Here is a 17,379-nt window from a genome sequence, read left to right as displayed (position 1 = left end):
AATACTTCTGATATTTCTGTGTCCTGTGTTGGTCTTCCCCACTTGGGGCAGTCCAGAGGACCTTGAAGAGAGTGGCATTGCTGTTCTGCTCAGTGCTGGCCAGGCCTGTAAACTGCCTTGATCTCTCATACCATGCACTTGTTGACAGAGAGTAAGAAACATGCTGTTTTTAGGTACCTTTTTTCCCAGGGGCAGGCCCTCAGCCAAGATGTGTAGGGTGTTTGTGTGTCAGGGTTGCGCAGTCCGAGACAGCCTCTGTTGGTCATTTAGTTCCCTTCTCTTTGACCTTTAGTCTCACAAAGTGGAGTGAATATACGTCCAGGGCTTAGAAGTTGGAAAAGAGATTCAGAGATGGGGGCACTGGTCTGGTGGAGTGCAGACTCTGCCTGATGATGTGCCCTCACGGAAACGAGCATGAGGGAGTGGAGTCACCCCCGTGCCTTGTGTTCCCTTTCATTTAGTGTGTCCTCAGTGAGCATCAGCCACGTGTGACTGCTTCTCTCATTATCAGGGCAGGTCAGGGGCCAGAATACGTGTTCCATCTTTTGGAAAAAAAGATCGAATTCAAGAGCTACAGTTTTGTTTTTCAAATCACATATTTAATCTTTTAATGTATTATTTTGGCTGATGTGATATACATTTATTGAGTATAAAAATGAATTCAGGCCGGGTGAGGTGGCTCACGCCTGTAATCCCAGCACTTTGGGAGGCCAAAGCAGCCGGATCACCTGAGGTCAGGAGTTCGAGACCAGCCTGGCCAACATGGAGAAACCCCATCTCTACTAAAAATACAAAAAATGGGCTGAGCGCAGTAGCTCATGCCTATAACCCCAGTATTTAGGGAGGGCCGAGGTAGGCGGATCACCTGAGGTTGGGAGTTCGAGACCAGCCTGACCAACATGGAGAAACCCTGTCTTTACTAAAAATACAAAATTAGCCAGCTATGGTTGCACATGCCTGTAATCCCAGCTACTCGGAAGGCTGAGGCAGGAGAATCGCTTGAACCCAGGAGGTGGAGGTTGTGGTGAACTGAGACTGTGCCATTGCACTCCAGCCTGGGCAACAAGAGCGAAGCTCCGTCTCAAAAAAAAAAAAGGCGGGGGGGGGGTCAGGCATGGTAGCTCACGCCTGTAATCCCAGCACTTTGGGAGGCCGAGGTGGGCGGATCACGAGGTCAGGAGTTCGAGACCAGCCTGACCAACATGGTGAAACCCCGTCTCTAGTAAAAACACAAAAATTAGGCAGACATGGTGGCACGTGCCTGTAATCCCAGCTACTCAGGAGGCTGAGACAGGAGAATCATTTGAATCCGGGAGGTGGAGTGAGTGGAGATCATACCATTGCACTCTAGCCTGGACAACAGAGTGAGATTCTGTCTCAAAAAAAAAAAAAAAAAAAATTAGCCAGGCATGGTGGTAGGTGCCTGTAATCCCAGCTACTCGGGAGGCTGAGGCAGGAGAATCGCTTGAACCCAGGAGGCGGAGGTTGCAGTGAGTCAAGATGGTACCACTGCACTCTATCCTAGGAAACAGGAGCGAAATTCTGTTTCAAAAAAAAAGAATTCATATTATTTGGTCACTGTTCTATGGTATGACTGAAGACAGGAAGGAAGTGAATTAGGGTTAAGTTAATGGGAAAACTTTATTCTGCCAGTAAATGTTTTGTTTATTTAGTCTTGCTCTGTTGCCCAGGCTGGAGTGCAGTAGCACTATCATAGCTCATTATAGCCTCAAACTCCTGGGCTAAGCTATCTTCCACTTTAGCCTCCCAAGTAGTTAGGACTACAGGTGCACTCTACTGTGCCTACTTTTAAAGTTTTTTTTTATATTCGGAGTCTCACCACATTGCCCAGGCTAGTCTTGAAACTTCTGGTTTCAAGCGATCTTTCCACCTTGGCCTCCCAAAGTCCTGGGTTTACAGGCATGAGCCACTGTGCCTGGACCTGTTTTTGTTTTTACAGATATTTTAAGAACAGTCTTCGTTTCACAGCAAAATTCAGAGAAAGGTACGGAGCTATCCCATATTCCCCCTACCGTTATATATGTATAGCCTCCCCCATCATCAGCATCCCTGGAAATATTTTAAACTCATTTTTGCTGTGCAGTGAGCTTGCTTCTGGGTAGGACTAACATAATCCTTGTGGTTCAATCTTGACACCTTTAAATTAGCTGACATTTTCAGTATTGCACTTGCTGTTAAAAAGACTAGGAAATTATTCACTGCTTAGCAAAGAAAACTGTATAGTCAGTGAAGACGCAACACTTAAAAATAGCTGTTATTTCTATTGTGAATTGATAGATAATTACTTAGAGTAATGTACCCACGGGTCTCCCTTCCCTTTTCACACAGGAAATGCATGGCCTCTGTTCTTAGGATTTCCTGGGTTCTTGAAGACAACAGCTAAAATTATAGCTGGGAGACAGTGATCATGTGGGGGTTTCCTTTCAGACTTTGTATTAATCAACTGTAGAGAAAGAATAGAAATCCTGTGTCTTTCTACGCTGAACTGTTCATAATTTAAGAGTACCATTTTGGAAATAGCAGAAAAAGAACTTTTACACTCTTTCAGATTTTAGAACTTTCTCTGCAGTATCTTTAGTAAAGAACCTTTAAATTAAGTCTCTGAAGCAAAAGGACACGGTTGTTGGTATGCTGAATCCCTAGCCCCAGTGGATTATATTTTAAGATAGGACCTTAAGGAGATATTTAAGATCCAATGAAGTCAAGGGGGAGGGCCCTAATCCAGTAAGACTGGTGTCCTTACAAGACAAGGAAGGGGCACCAGGGATGTTTGTGCATAGAAAGGCATGTGAATACATAGTGAGGAGGCAGCTGTCTGCAAGCCAAGGAGAGAGGCTTCACCAGAAATGAACCCTGTGGCCCCTTGATCTTGAGCTTGCAGTCTCCAGAACTGTGAGAAAATAAATGTCTGTTGTTTGAGCCGCCCACTCTGGTATTCTGTTACGGCAGCCTGAACAGACGGACACTCAGTGTGTCATCCTGTTGTTTAGCAACATTCAGCAGAGTGCCAGGAGGCTTACAGTCTCGTGGGGGCTGAAAGGCATGTAAATCGTGGCAATGTCGTGAAGTGTGTACAGGACCCAGTCCGCCCAAGGGGAGGTATCATCAGCCCTGGGTGAGCGGGGCCAACAGAGGAAGTCAAGTTTCCTGGAACTCTGTTTTGAAAGCATGTGTGAGAGGGTGGAGAAGGAGGAGCGGGGATGGACATGGAGACAAAGGAAGGGGAGCTGAAGTCGAGTGGGCCAGGGAATCCCAGGCAGTCCCCAGGTAGAGGAGGAAAGGCAGGGCGAACTTAGAGCAGGGCTCACACATCCCGGTAAGGAACTGGGACTGGATTCTCTGGAGTCTAGACAAACTCAAATTCCTCCCTGTAGCTGGTTGGGGGTTGTGGATGTGTGAAGTGACCAAGAGAAAGGCAGGAGGGGTGCTGGTACCTGTTGCCTCTAGAATGGCACTGTTTCGAACTTTCTGCAATGATGGGAAAGTTCTGTGGTGTCCAGCATGGTGGCCACCAGCCATATGTGGCTGCTGAACACTTGAAATGTGACTAATGGGATGAGGGATTAATTGAACTGATTGTTCAATTTAATTTACTTTTAATTAACTAAAATTTAACCATGCATGGCTAGTGGCTACTGTATTGAACAATAGCAAAGTGTATGCTCTGCATAAAGGCTTCCTATTAACAAGAAATGCCATGAAAATATATTATATTCCTACCACTGCTCTCGATAAAGGGGAGAAAATGAGCAAGATGAAAATATGTGTGCACATTGAAGAACTCAGTAAATCTTGAAAACAGACGGCCATTTTCCTACTTTTAAGTAAAGGCTATGGGGCAGGAGTGTGAGACTACGCTGGGCAACATAGGGAAACCCTGTCTCTACAAAGAAAAGAGAATTAGCAAGGCCTGTTGGTGCACGCCTGTAATCCCAGCCATTTGAGAGGCTGAGGTGGGAGGGTTGCTTGAGACTGAGGCTGCAGTGAGCCGTGATTATGCCACTGCACTCCAGCCTGGGTGCCACAGTGAGGCCCTGTCTCAGGGGGAAAAAAAGGCTATGGGGGTGGTTTTTCTTGGGTGCTTTATTTATTTATTTTTATGTTTATATTTTATTTTTTATTTTATTTTATTTCAATTTTATTTCAATTTTATTTTAGAGACAGAGTCTTGTTCTGTCACCCAGGCTGGAGTGCAGTGGTGCAATCTCAGCTCACTGCAACCTTCACCTCCCAGGTTCAAGAAATTCTCCTGCCTCAGCCTCCCAAGTAGTTGGGATTACAGGCGTGCACCACCACGACCGGCTAATTTTTGTATTTTTAGTAAAGATGGGGTTTCACCACGTTGGCCAAGCTGGTCTCGAACTCCTGACCTCAGGTGATCCACCCACTTTGACCTCCCAAAGTGCTGGAATTATAGGCATGAGCCACCACGCCTGGCCAGGTGCTTTACTTTAAACAGGTCTTCTTTAATAAATAATGGAGCCAGCAATTCTCCCACACACACACCCCCACCTTTTTAAAAATAGATATTAACAAAACATTTCTGCGTCATCTCTTTTGTCTCTTTCTGTCTCCCTCTTTGATTTAGAAAGATTATTCTGCAGTGTGTGAAAAGTAGCTTGGAGGAGTCTGAAATTAGAGGACGGAAAAGTTAGCTTGAAGAACTCATTGCAGTAATCCAGGGCAAGAGATTTTGCTGGTCTGGATAGAGCTGAGCCAGTAGGATGGAGAGGGCAATCAGAAGTAGAACCAGCAGGCTTCTGTGTGAAGTACACAGGAAAGGAGGGCCTAGGGTGACGCCGGAGTTTCTGAAACACCTGTCTGGGGGATCGTGGTGCTGCTTATGAAGACGTGGAACACAAAAGGAGTGTGAGGCTGCTCTGGGAGATCTGAGAGGTGGGACCCAGAGTGCATTTGGATATATGAGTCTAGTACTTTGTAGAGAGCTCTGGCCTTGGCTAGTAATTTGGAAGTCATTGGCACATAAATATTAGAGTGAATATGATTACCCCATAAGGAGAAATGAATAATGCCGAAAGAGCCTAGGAAAAACTCTGAGGAACCCAAATCCATACGGGAAAGGCAGAAAAGGGAGAGACTACAGGGAAGACTGAAGAAGGAGACAAAACGTGTGTGCGGTCATCTGTACAGCTGAGGCAGGGAAATGTGTGTGGAGGATTTTCTGGGTCAGTATTCATGACCAATCATCAGGTAAAGAGGACTGTACTTCCCCAAATCTCACTGAAATGGTTGAAGAGGTTTTTTTGTTTTTTGGTTTGTTTTTTCCTAAAGACATGAGATCTCACTATGTTGCCTAGGCTGGTCTTGAACTCTTGGGCTTAGGCTCAAGTGATCATTTTGCCTCAGCCTCCCAAGTAGCTGGAACTATAGCTGCACACCCCCACATCCAGCTAGGTTTTCAAAATTGAGAAGGAATTCATAGTCTAGATTCTGGGAAATCAGAACAGTAGATCAGAACAGTGAGGATTATCTGATAGGGAGGATAGGATTGGAGCAGATCTGAAGCAGATGGACGGTACATCCTTTGAACAAAGTTGTCGAGGAGGATAGGAGGTGGTAATGAAGAAGGGATCTGCTTTTCATTGGTTTTCCAGAGTCTGCTAATGTATTCCCGTAGAAGGTACCACTGTTGTTTGGGGAAGTGGGCACTCAGAGAGCAGCCCTACGTGTGCCTCAACCAGAGACACTTCTCCACTTACCCTCCTCCTAAGAGTTTAGTTGAACAGAAGATGTGCAGCTGAAAGGTTGGAAAAACATTGAAGTGGATAATACCTAAGTTCTCCTTTCAGTTGCAAGGCTAGTCGTCTAAGTTTTCTAATCATGAATGTTTAATAAGAATTATATCACCATGTGGCTATAGCTCACCCAGTGATGTTTAAAAGCATTCTTCCATTAAATACCTGCTATTTAAAAATGTTTATTATCTATTTACACACAAACTTGTTAGCCAAGAGCTATATTTTTATGGAAGAGTCTTGTTGCCTTTCACTGACATTGTTGTCTACCTGTATGTCCTGAATGCATGTTCAGGGTCTTACTTCAGTTAAAAGGGATAATTTAAATAAGCTCATGAGTCCTGTAGAAAATATGGCAGACGTTCATATTGAGCAAGTACTCTCTGGTCCTTGGAAAGTGCAGTATAGCCAGCCACAGGCTTCAGTTTGAAAGTCTTTTAAGAGTTAGAAACTTCTGAATGTGGATGACTGCTTCTTGTTTGATTTTTTTCTAATTGTGAAATATTTCAGACATACCAAAAACCTGTGTGAGTCGTGATATACTTACCCATGTACCTGCCACCCAACTTTTAAAAAATGAAGATTTTGACACATTAGCTTCATTTTTTTTTTTTAAATAAAGAACCATTATAGAGAGAGTTGACTCCCATTCACTCTCTAATTCCATTTGCCGTCTTCCCAACTTCTCTCCTGAATTTGGTATTTTATTATTTAATTGCATTTCCATATATCCTGAAACAATCGATAGTGTTTTTGCATATTTTAAAACTATGTAAATCATCTTTATAAATCCTTCTGAAACTTGCTTTTTACCTTAATATTATGTTTTTAAAAATATGATGATTATGTTAATACATGTAGCTCTAGCTCAGTCTAACTGCCATGTGGTATTATCTTATATGATTATACCATGTTGTAGTAATTTTTTTCTCCCAAGTATATTTTTGAAACAAATAGAGGATGAGCAATCTACAGAGTTGGCATCAGCATCACTCTACAGTCCGCTTGGAGAAGAGTGCCCGAGAAAGGTGCTGGGCACTAGCCCAGAAGCACAGATAGAGACCAGCATGGGGAAGAGCTCAGGAGAAGGAAGGAAATGGAGACAGCCATCAGACAGGGTAGTAAGTGTAGGAGTCAAAGTGTGCTCAGTATTGGAGGAAGCAGATCCAGGGTGTTCAAGGCAGATTTGGGATGAATCTCACCAACATCTTCTAGTCATAGCATCACTCTTTTTTTTTTGGAGACAGTCTCACTCTATTGCCCAGGCTGGAATGGTGGAGTGGTACAATCGGCTCACTGCAACCTCTGCATCCTGGGTTCAAGTGATTCTCCTGCCTTAGCCTCCCCAGTAGCTGGGATTACAGGTGTATGCCACCACGCCTGGTTAATTTTTGTATTTTTTATTAGAGATGGGGTTTTACCACGTTGGCCACCATGGTCCCAAACTCCTGACCTCAAATGATCTGCCTGCCTTGGCCTCCGGAAGTGCTGGGATTACAGGCGTGAGCCACTGCACCCAGCTCATGGCATCACTCTTAATCTGGAAGTTGGTGTGTCCTTGCTAGGCCATGGATATGTAAAAATGATCATTTAATTTCTCTGTGCATCTGTCTTCACATTTTACAGTGGTCAGCTATGGGTCACTGCTCATTTTCTTGCCTCCTCCTTCTCTTCCCCTGTGTGGGCACCTCCAGTAGGACCTGTCTGATTGTTTGGGTAAATCTAGCAACATTGATTTAAGCTTACTCCTCCCATGGTAAGTCAAGGAAGCACGTGCCCTTTTTCCTAATAGAATAGCAAAACTAAAGATTTATATGTATATATTTTTAGCCAGGCGTGGTGGCTCACTCCTGTAATCCCAGCACTTTGGGAGGCTGAGGCAGGCGAATCACCTGAGGTCAGGAGTTTGAGACCAGCCTGGCCAACGTGGTGAAACCTTGTCTCTACTAAAAATACAAAAATTAGCTGGGCGTGATGGCAGGTGCCTGTAATCCCAGCTACTTGGGAGGCTGAGACAGAATTGCTTGAACCCGGGAGGGGCAGGTTACAGTGAGTCGAGATTGAGCCACTGCACTCCAGCCTGAGTGACAAGGTGAGACTCTGCCTAAAAGAAAAAAGATTTATGTGTGTGTGTGTGTGTGTTTCTTTCTTTTTTTTTTTTTGAGTCAGAGTTTTGTCATGTCTCCCAGGCTGGAGTACAGTGCCACGATCTCAGCTCACTGCAACCTCCGCTTCCCTGGTTCAAGTGATTCTCCTGCCTCAGCCTCCTGAGTAGCTGGAAATTACAGACACGCACCACCACGCCCAGCTAATTTTTTTTTTTTAGTAGAGACGGGGTTTTGCTGTGTTGGCCAGGCTGGTCATGAACTCCTGACCTCAGGTGATCCACCTGCCTTGGCCTTCCAAAATGTTGGGATTACAGGCGTGAGCCACCACACCTGGCCATCTTTCACATTTAGATGCATAATTCACCTGGAATTTAATTTTATGCATGGTGTGAGGGAAGAGAGATTTCATTTCTATTGCAGTTGGGTAATTAGTTGACTCAGAACATTTGGAAGAGGCTGTCTTTCCCCTGCTGCTTTGGGCTGATTTCGGCTGTGTTGTTGCACTATTCCACTTGTTTATCTTAGCACCTACTCCATTCTGTCTTCATATTTGGTAAAGTCTGCCCTTTTACTTTTATTTTGTTTTTCAAGTTTGATTTAGCTAATCTTGGCCCTTTGTATTTCCCTGTATACTTTGGAATCAGCTTGTCAATTTCCATGCAAAAAACTTTCAAGAATTACTCAGGCTGATTCTTGTGATCCACTTGGAGAGAAATTACACTTGACGGTATTGAGTCTTCAGATTCATGAACGTGGTATATCCTTTCATTTCGTTAGGTCTTCTTTAATTTATCTCAGTAATGTTTAATGTTTTTGGTTTCTGGGTAGTGGTCTTGCACACCTTTCATTAAATTTATTCCTGGATTTGAGATACAGTATTTTTCAGTTCTAGAATTTATGTGTGTTTTTTTTAATTCACAATCCTGCTTTTTAATTCCCTAAATGTATTGATTATGGTTATTTTAAAGTTCCATTTTGTGTAGCTTTCTATTATTGTTTTTCATGGATTTTAGTCATTGCTTCTTGCTGCCATATGTGCCTAATTATCTCTAATCAAATGCCAGACATTGTCTATATAGTGATAATGTGTGACCACAAAGGACTTACTTTTGCATCTGATAGGTAGATAGGTTGGGAGTATGTGCAATCCAAGATCACTTTAATCTACATATAGAGAAAGTGGTTTGAAACTGGCTCCAGTCCTTACGGGTTCTGCGCTATTTTTAGCTCATACGCAAGATATAGTCCTTCTAAGTCCCAACAAACAACCTGGGATGCTTTCCAGGGCACCTCCTCCTCGATGAGCTCTCTGAGTCTGTCAGAGTTCCGCCCAGTTCAGCGGGCACCTCCTCCTCGATGAGCTCCTGGCTCTCTGAGTCTGTTAGAGTTCCACTCAATTTAGCTACTTGGTGATTACTTTTTGACTTGACCCTCAGTTCTTCACTTCTGTAATGTCTTTAGATTTACAGAAAAATTTTAGTGCGATCTTTTTAGTTCCCATTGGAAGAGTTGGTCTGAGTGCTATAATTTTGTCAGTGCCATAAATGGAGTTCCTGTGTGTGTGTATGTATTCAGTTTAATGAACATATTTTTCATGTTTTATTAAAAACTTCGAGATAAAAGAGTATTTACCAAACATTTTAAAAGTCTGCTTTTAATTACAAATGATTGAGACAATGGACATTCAAACACTACTTCGGAAGCATCTCTACATGATTCAGTGTTGACCATAATAATTTGTTTGTTATTATTGTTTTTTTAAGGTCTCATTCTGCTATTCAGGCTGGAGTGCAGTGGTGCTATGATAGCTCACTGCAGCCTCGAACTCCTGGGCTCAAGCAATCTTCCCACCTCAGCCTGCGTAGTAGCTAGGACTATAGGCATGTGCCACCACAGCCACCTAATTGTTTCTTTTTCTTTTTTTTGTAGAGACAGGGTCTCTTTATGTTGCCCAAGGTGGCTTCTATCTCTTGGGCTCAAACAGTCCTCCCACCTTGGCCTCCCCAAGTGCTGGGATTACAGATGTGAGCCACCATGCTTGGCTGCATAAATAATTTAAATTGCAGTCAGATAGGCTCTGCTTTTGTGTATTAGATCTGCATATTTAAGACCCCTGTGTTTGGAAACTTTTAGACTTGAAAAGGGAAATCTCTACATGCTTATATTAAGTATAAGAATGATTGTTATCAGTGAATGGTGCCACCATGCAAAATATTACTCTTCACAGATTTTCTTCACCTGTTGTTCTGTGTCACAAGCTTGGAGACTGCCTATATTTTTTTGTGGCATCTGTCTTCAGTTTCTATTGTGGTCAGGTGTTGTATTAGTCTGTTCTCACGCTGCCGACGAAGACGTAAAACGGGACTCGGGAGTTTATAAAGGAAAGAGGTTTAACAGACACACAGTTCCACATGCTGGGGAGGCTTCACAATCGTGGCGGAAGATGAAGAAAGCAAAGGGACATCCTACATGGTGGCCGGCAAGAGGGTATGTGCAGGGGAACTGCCCTTTTATAAAACCATCAGAGCTTGTGAGACTTACTCACTATCCAGAGAACAGCATGGGGAAAAATGTGCCCCCATGATTCAGTTACCTCCCACTGGGTCCCTCCCACCTTGAACGTGGGGATTGTTTCAGTTCAAGGTGAGATTTGAGTGGGGAGGACACAGAGCCAGACCATATCAGGTATGGATCATCCCTCATTTTATTGTTTCCTCCTCTGTGTGGGCACCTCCAGTAGGACCTGTCTAGTCCAGTGGCAGCTGGGGGCTTTCCCAGCTGCCATGGCGCAGAAACCTTGCTTTGGGATCCTGGGTAAGCTTGTGTGGCCCAAGTTGGGACCTAGTGGACTCTGGACCCCTTCTTTGGCAGCAAAGCAAAGGCCAACACCTTTCCAAAGGAATAAACACTGGCAGCTGTGTCCAGCTCACTTGGGTCCAAGGTCTCTCGTGTGTATCTGATTTCTGGCTGGTGCCCATCTTGGAGGTGGTCAAAGTGACCTGACCAAAGGCAGACTGTACTGTACTGGATTGGAACCTGCGGGGCATTTGGGGCTCCCAGCCATTGTGTCATGCCCTTTTGGGGTGCTTCTTCCTTAGCCACGCTTGGTCCATTGTGGAGTCATCCAGCTGCTAGCTGCCTGAAGTACTTCTTTGTCAGACTCTCCTTTCAGACTCTGGGAAGCTGATTTGCTTGAGCCCAGAAGTTCGAGGCTGCAGTGAGCTATGCTACCGTGCTCCGGCCTGGGTGGCAGAGCAAGACCCTGACTCTAAAACATAATGAAAAACCAAAAAAGAGAAAGAGCAGCACCATCATCCCCAAACACTCCTCATTTATCCCTCTGCAGTCTTCTGGTCTCCTAGCTTATCTGTTCCCTATCCTTATGGGTGTATCTTTTCAGAAATGTCCTATAAATGGAATCAGACAGCATGTAACGTTTCGAGATTGGCTTCTTTATCTCCGCGTAATGTGTTTTGAAATTCATTCACATTTTTGCAGGTATCAGTCGTCTGCTCCTCTTTATTGCCGAGGAGTTTTCCATAGTATGGTTATGTCACGGTCTCTTTATCCATTCACTTGACATCTGGGTTGTTTCTGGTTTTTTGGTGATTAAGAATAAAGTGGCTATAAACAATTGTGTACAGGTTTTTATGTGAACACAAGTTTTTACTTCTCTAGGGTAGATAATCAAGTGGAATTGCTGGGTCATCTGGTGAGTGTTGGCTTTACTGTATGAAGAACTTCCACGCTGTTTTCCAGAGTGGCTGTACCATTTTGCATTCCCACCAGCAATATATGGGTTTTTATTGCTTCACAGTCCTTGTCAGCACTTGACATTGTCAGTATTTTTAAAGCTTTAGCTGTTTGAATAGGCATATAGTGGTATCTCATGGTTTTGTGTTTCCTAACAGAAGGAAAATGATAACAGCAGAAATCAGTGAAACTGAAAACAGAAAAAACAATAGGAAAAAATCAGTGGGGCCGGGCGCAGTGGCTCACACCTGTAATCCCAGCACTTTGGGAGGCCGAGGGGGTTGGATCACTTGAGGTCAGGAGTTCTAGACCAGCCTGGCTCACATGGTGAAACCTCATCTCTACTAAAAATACAAAAATGAGCCAGGCGTGGTGGCACATGCCTGTAATCCCAGCTACTCGGGAGGCTGAGGCAGGAGAATCGCTTGAACCTGAGAGGTGGAAGTTGCAGTGAGCCAGTTGCGCCACTGCACTCCATCCTGTGTGACAGAGCAAGACTCCGTCTCAAAAAAACAAAAACAAAAAATAGTAGAACCAAAACCTGGTTCAGTTTGATAAACCTCTAACAAGACTGACAGTGAAAAAATACCAGTTACCAAAGACACAAATTACCAAAGTCAGGAATGAAAGAGGCCTATCTCTATGGGGTGCACAGACATTAAAGCATGATCAGGGAGTACTGTGAACAACTGTATCCATATCTGGTCGTATGCCCAATAGATGTTTCAGGCAACGATGGACCGCATATATGACAGTGGCTGCGTGAGATCACGATAAAGCTAAAAATTCTTACCACCTAGTGACCTTGTAGCTATTGTAACACAACTCATTACTCACATGTTTGTGGTGATGCTGGTGTAAACAAACCTGTGCTGCCAATCTATTAAAAATCTAGTCCATATAATTATGTACTGTACATAATACTTGGTAATGATAACACATGAATGTTACTGGTTTTTGTGTTTACTGTACATTTTATTGTTATTTTAGAGTATATTCCTATTATATTTTAAAAAGGTTAACTGCCAAACAGCCTCAGGCAGACCCTTCAGGAGTTATTTGAGAAGAAGGCTTTGTAATCATAGGAAGTGTCAGCTTCCATGCATGTTATTACCCTTGAAGACCTTCCAGTAGGTTAAGATGTGGAGGTGGAAAGCAGTGTTACTGATGACCTTAACCCTCTGTAGGCCTAGGCTAATGCGTGTGTCTTAGTTTTTAACAAAAAAGTTTTAAAAGTAAGAAAAAAAAGCCCCAAAACAACAACAACAAAAAAACCCACAAAACTTAAAGAATACAGAAAAGCTTGTAAGCTGGGCATGATGACTCATTCCTGTAATCCCAACACTTTGGGAAGCCAAGATGGGAAGATTGCTTGAGACTGGGAGTTGGAGACCAGCCTAGACAGCGTGACAAGACCCAGTCTCCACAAAAAATTTAAAAATTGGCTGGGTGTGGTAGAACAGCACCTGCAGTCCTGGCTACTCAGGAGGCTGATGTGGGAGGATCACTTGAGCCCAAGAGTTCCGGGCTGTGGTGAGCTATGATTCTGCCACTATTCCAGCCTGTCTGTTCAGAGACACAGCAAGACCCTGTCTCTTAAAAAAAAAAAAAAAAAAAAAAAAAAAGGATATAAAGAAAGAAAATATTTTTGTACAGCTATGCAATGTGTTGGTGTCTCAAGCTGTGTTATTATAAAGGTTAAAACATTTTTTAAAAGCTGCAGTAAGCTAAGGTTAATTTATTAGTGAAGAAAGAAAATGTTTTTCTCTAAATGTAGTGTAGCCTAAGTGTACAGAGTATTAAGTCTACAGTCGTGTACAGTAATGTCTTCACAGTCACTCACCCCTCAGTGATTCACACAGAGCCACTCCCATTCCTGTAAGCCCAATTCATGGTAAATGCTCTATACAGGTGTATTATTTTTCATCTTTTATACCGTATTTTTACTGTACCTTTTATGTGTTTATAAATATATATTTTGTTGTTGTTTTTGTTTTGTTTTTTGAGACAGAGTCTCATTCTGTGGCCCAGGCTGGAGTGCAGTTGCACGATCTCAGCTCACTGCAACCTCCACCTCCCGGGTTCAAGAGATTCTCCTGCCTCAGCTTCCCAAGTAGCTGGGACTACAGGTGCACGCTGCCACACCTGGCTAATTTTTTGTATTTTAGTAGAGATGGGGTTTCACCGTGTTGCCCAGGCTGGTCTTGAACTCCTGAGATCGGGCAATCTGCCCTCCTCGGCCTCCCAAAGTGCTGGGATTGCAGGTGCTTGTCACCGTGCCTGGCCTAAATATTTTAAACACATAAATACCATTGTGTCACAATTGCCTACAGCATGTAGCACAATAACATACTGTACAGGTTTGTAGCCTAGGAGCAACAGGCTCTACCATATGGCGTCGATGCAGTCAGTTATACCATCTCGGTTTGTGTGTGTAGACTCAAATGATGTTTGTACAACAGTGAAATTGATTGACAATGCATTTCTCAGAATGTACTCCCATTGTTAAGTGACACTGACTACTTTCTCTCTCTCTCTCTCTTTCTCCTTCCTTCCTCTCTCTCTCTTGTTTCTTTTCTTTCTTCAGAATCTCTCTCTGTTGTCCAGGTTGGAGGGCAGTGGCGTGATCTTGGCTCACTGCAACCTCTGCCTCCCAGGTTCAAGTGATTCTCCAGCCTCAGCTTCCTAAGTAGCTGGGACTACAGGCGCGTGCCACCATGCCCAGCTAATTTTTCTATTTTTAGTATAGACGGCGTTTCACCTTGTTGGCCAGGCTGGTCTTGAACTCCTGACCTCAAGCGATCCGCCCACCTCAGCCTCCCAAAGTGCTGGGATTACAGGCGTGAGCCACCACGCCTGGCCTGCATGACTGTTTTCAACATCTTAGATGAAAGGTACCAATTTCTTGAAAGCCACAACCCCCCAGAACTCATCAGTAATGAAGCCAAAACCTGAATAGTCCTGTAACTACTAAATAAATTAATTTCATAGTTTAAAACCTAGAAAATAAACCTGTAAAGCCATATGGTTTCACTGGCAAATGTTATGAGACATCTAAAAAAGAAAACAATTCTGCATAATCTCTTCCATATATTTTAAAATGTATTACTTTGAAATAATTTTAGACTCGAAGTTGCAAAAATAATACATGGAATTCATCTAGTTACCCCCAGTAACATCTTATGTAGCCATTACACGTCGTCAAAACCATCTTCCATACATTCTTAATTACAAAGGATTATGTGTCTAAAAATTTTAAAGAATAAAAGTATCTGAAGTAAAAAAATGAATCTGTCTCTCACCCTACCCAAAGACAAATCACTCCACAGGGGAAAATGCTATTAATAATTAGTTGTGAATCCCTCCTGGACATTTTCTGTGTATATACAAATATACACAACTACTAAGTAAATATACATGCTTAATTTTATTTGATCAGAATGGAATCATTCTGTATATATATTGGTTTTCAACCTGCTCTTCTTACCCAGTAGGATACCATGAATCCATGTAAGTGATGTCTAACCCCAGGCCCCACAAATAACAGGATTTTATTTTATTTTTTAAGATTGATAGAATCCTGTAGTACAGATGTTTGGCAGCATATTTATTTCATTTTGGTGACAGACAATTAGATTGTTTTGCCTTATTTGCCATCACATATAGTGTGCACTACTCATCCTTGTTCCTGTGAACTGAAGGGGTAGTTGAGTGCTTTTGAGAATGGGTTTTTAGAAGTTGTGTTGCCACGTGAAGGACTTGGTGATATTAGTTCGGATTTGGCATCTGTGGTCCTGAGGGAGATTCTTCTGCAGCAGTGGAGTTTAGCCAGAGCCACATTTCATACATCTGTGATGCAGGTTAATTGCCTCTCCTATGCACATGCACATTTGAAAATTACTGCCTTCTAAACCTTAAAAAGTTGTGTACAAGTTGAAACTTAATAAGTGAAATTGTACAGTTATATCCTGAACCTGATGAGGATTGTCACTGCAGCACTGAGCATGTTGGTGTGGGTGGTGGCTGGCTCTGGACCTGGGGGTGTCCAGTGATGGGGTGAGGGAGTGAACAAGGATGATGTACTTCCAAGGGGCACCCGGGTCAGTGCAGTAGATAGGTGTGCTCATTGCATTGAGGAAGGGTTGGTTTTAAAAATGGAAGGCTTAGGGAAGAAAACAGTCATTTATAATATAATGCCATTCAGGTCAATTAAAAATACACAGACACAAAGCAGCATGAGTTCTGCAGAATATATTCTAAAAGACGCTATAAAAAAGTTTCCAAAAGGCACTGTAAAAAAGTATAAGAAAATATGTCTAACAGACACTAAATGCAAAAAAAAAGTTGTCTGAAGGATTGGAACACAGTGGGGGCACAGGGAATAAATAAATGGAAGGACAGACAGATAAGCATAAGAGGCTTGGGAGGAGCCAAGTGAGCTCTTAAAGCAGAGGCTCTGTGCAGAGGGCAGGGCTTGGGCGCAGTGCAGGGTGGAGTAGGTGGGGAGGTTGTGGTAGACTCTGGACCAGAGCAACTGTTTGGCCCACAGGCCGTGGCTCAGGCTTTTCTTCTGTACGATGGCATATTAATGCCTACCCAGAGGCTTCCACTGAGGCTTAACTTAGATGTCACATATTCAACGGTGTCAATCTGTTCACACAACAGATCCTACAATAAAAAATTCATCTAAAGGAAATACTCGGTTGTGTACTCAATAAGCGGCATCAGCCTGGAATTCATCTAACGGAAATACTCGGTTGTGTAGTCAGTAAGCGACATCAGCCTGAAATTCATCTAATGGAAATACTCAGTTGTGTACTCGATAAGCAACATCAGCCTGTGTCGTCTGATTCGCAGCAGCCTTACTGCTTTGCTTGTTTGTTTTGAGAGAAGGAAAGTCTTACAAAACACTAAAAACACCACCATGTTCACCCAGAGGACAGGCTAATCATGAGAATTGTAATACATATTTCTGGTCTAAATAAAGTCTTCAAAGCATTACAGATCCACTGTTAGAACTTCCAGGTATGCGTAGGAACCCAAATAGTGTGCTTAGGTTAAGAAGTGTTTCCATGATGGTGCGTTTCCTACGTCATTCCTAGGTGGTTTAATTTGTTTTCGGGCTATTTTTCATTATGATAATTTATTGGGACAGCCATCATTTTTCCTCCTTTCCCAAGGACACCCCTTGGCCCGGGAGGACTTGTGTCCCGTGGGTCCCTTATTACAATACTTGTGAAACTTGAACCTGCACAGGAATGACTGGAGGGTCTCGATAAAGTGCAGTTTTGGATTCTGTCACTTGGGTGTGGCCTCAGAGTCTGCGATTTTGGCAAGCTCCCAGGGGATGGTGATCATAATTTTTAAAATTTGAAGTATTATTTCTACACAGTAAAATTCACCCTTACTCTTCTGTAATGGTACAGATTTTTGACAAGTGCATATACTCATGTAACCACCACTACACTCCTGACGTGGAGCAGTTTCACCACCCTCCAAATTCCCTGGTCCTTTCCTCACTGCCAGACCCTGGCAACCACTATCTGTCTCTGATACTATGGTTGTATCTTTTCCAGAATGTCATAAACATTGAGGATTCCGTATACAGCCTTTTGAGTCTGGCTTCTTTCACTCAGCAGCATGCGTGTGAGATCGATCCAAATTGCCGTGTGTATCAGTAGTTTGTTCCTTTCTTACTGCTGAGTGGTATTCCATTTTATGGGTCCATCATAGTTTATTTG

The 17,379-nt window shown here is 43.1% G+C and overlaps 1 protein-coding gene across 4 annotated transcripts in view; it reads left to right on the top strand.

The window, feature by feature from the left end:
• The window catches only part of DIP2A (disco interacting protein 2 homolog A), a 107,894-nt gene that overhangs the window by 10,597 nt on the left and 79,918 nt on the right, over positions 1-17,379 (top strand). The window lies entirely within an intron of this gene.

The sequence above is a fragment of the Rhinopithecus roxellana genome, chromosome 13 (genome assembly GCF_007565055.1).
Source record: "Rhinopithecus roxellana isolate Shanxi Qingling chromosome 13, ASM756505v1, whole genome shotgun sequence".
NCBI lineage: Eukaryota > Metazoa > Chordata > Mammalia > Primates > Cercopithecidae > Rhinopithecus > Rhinopithecus roxellana.
This window is presented reverse-complemented; position numbering and strand designations above follow the sequence as displayed.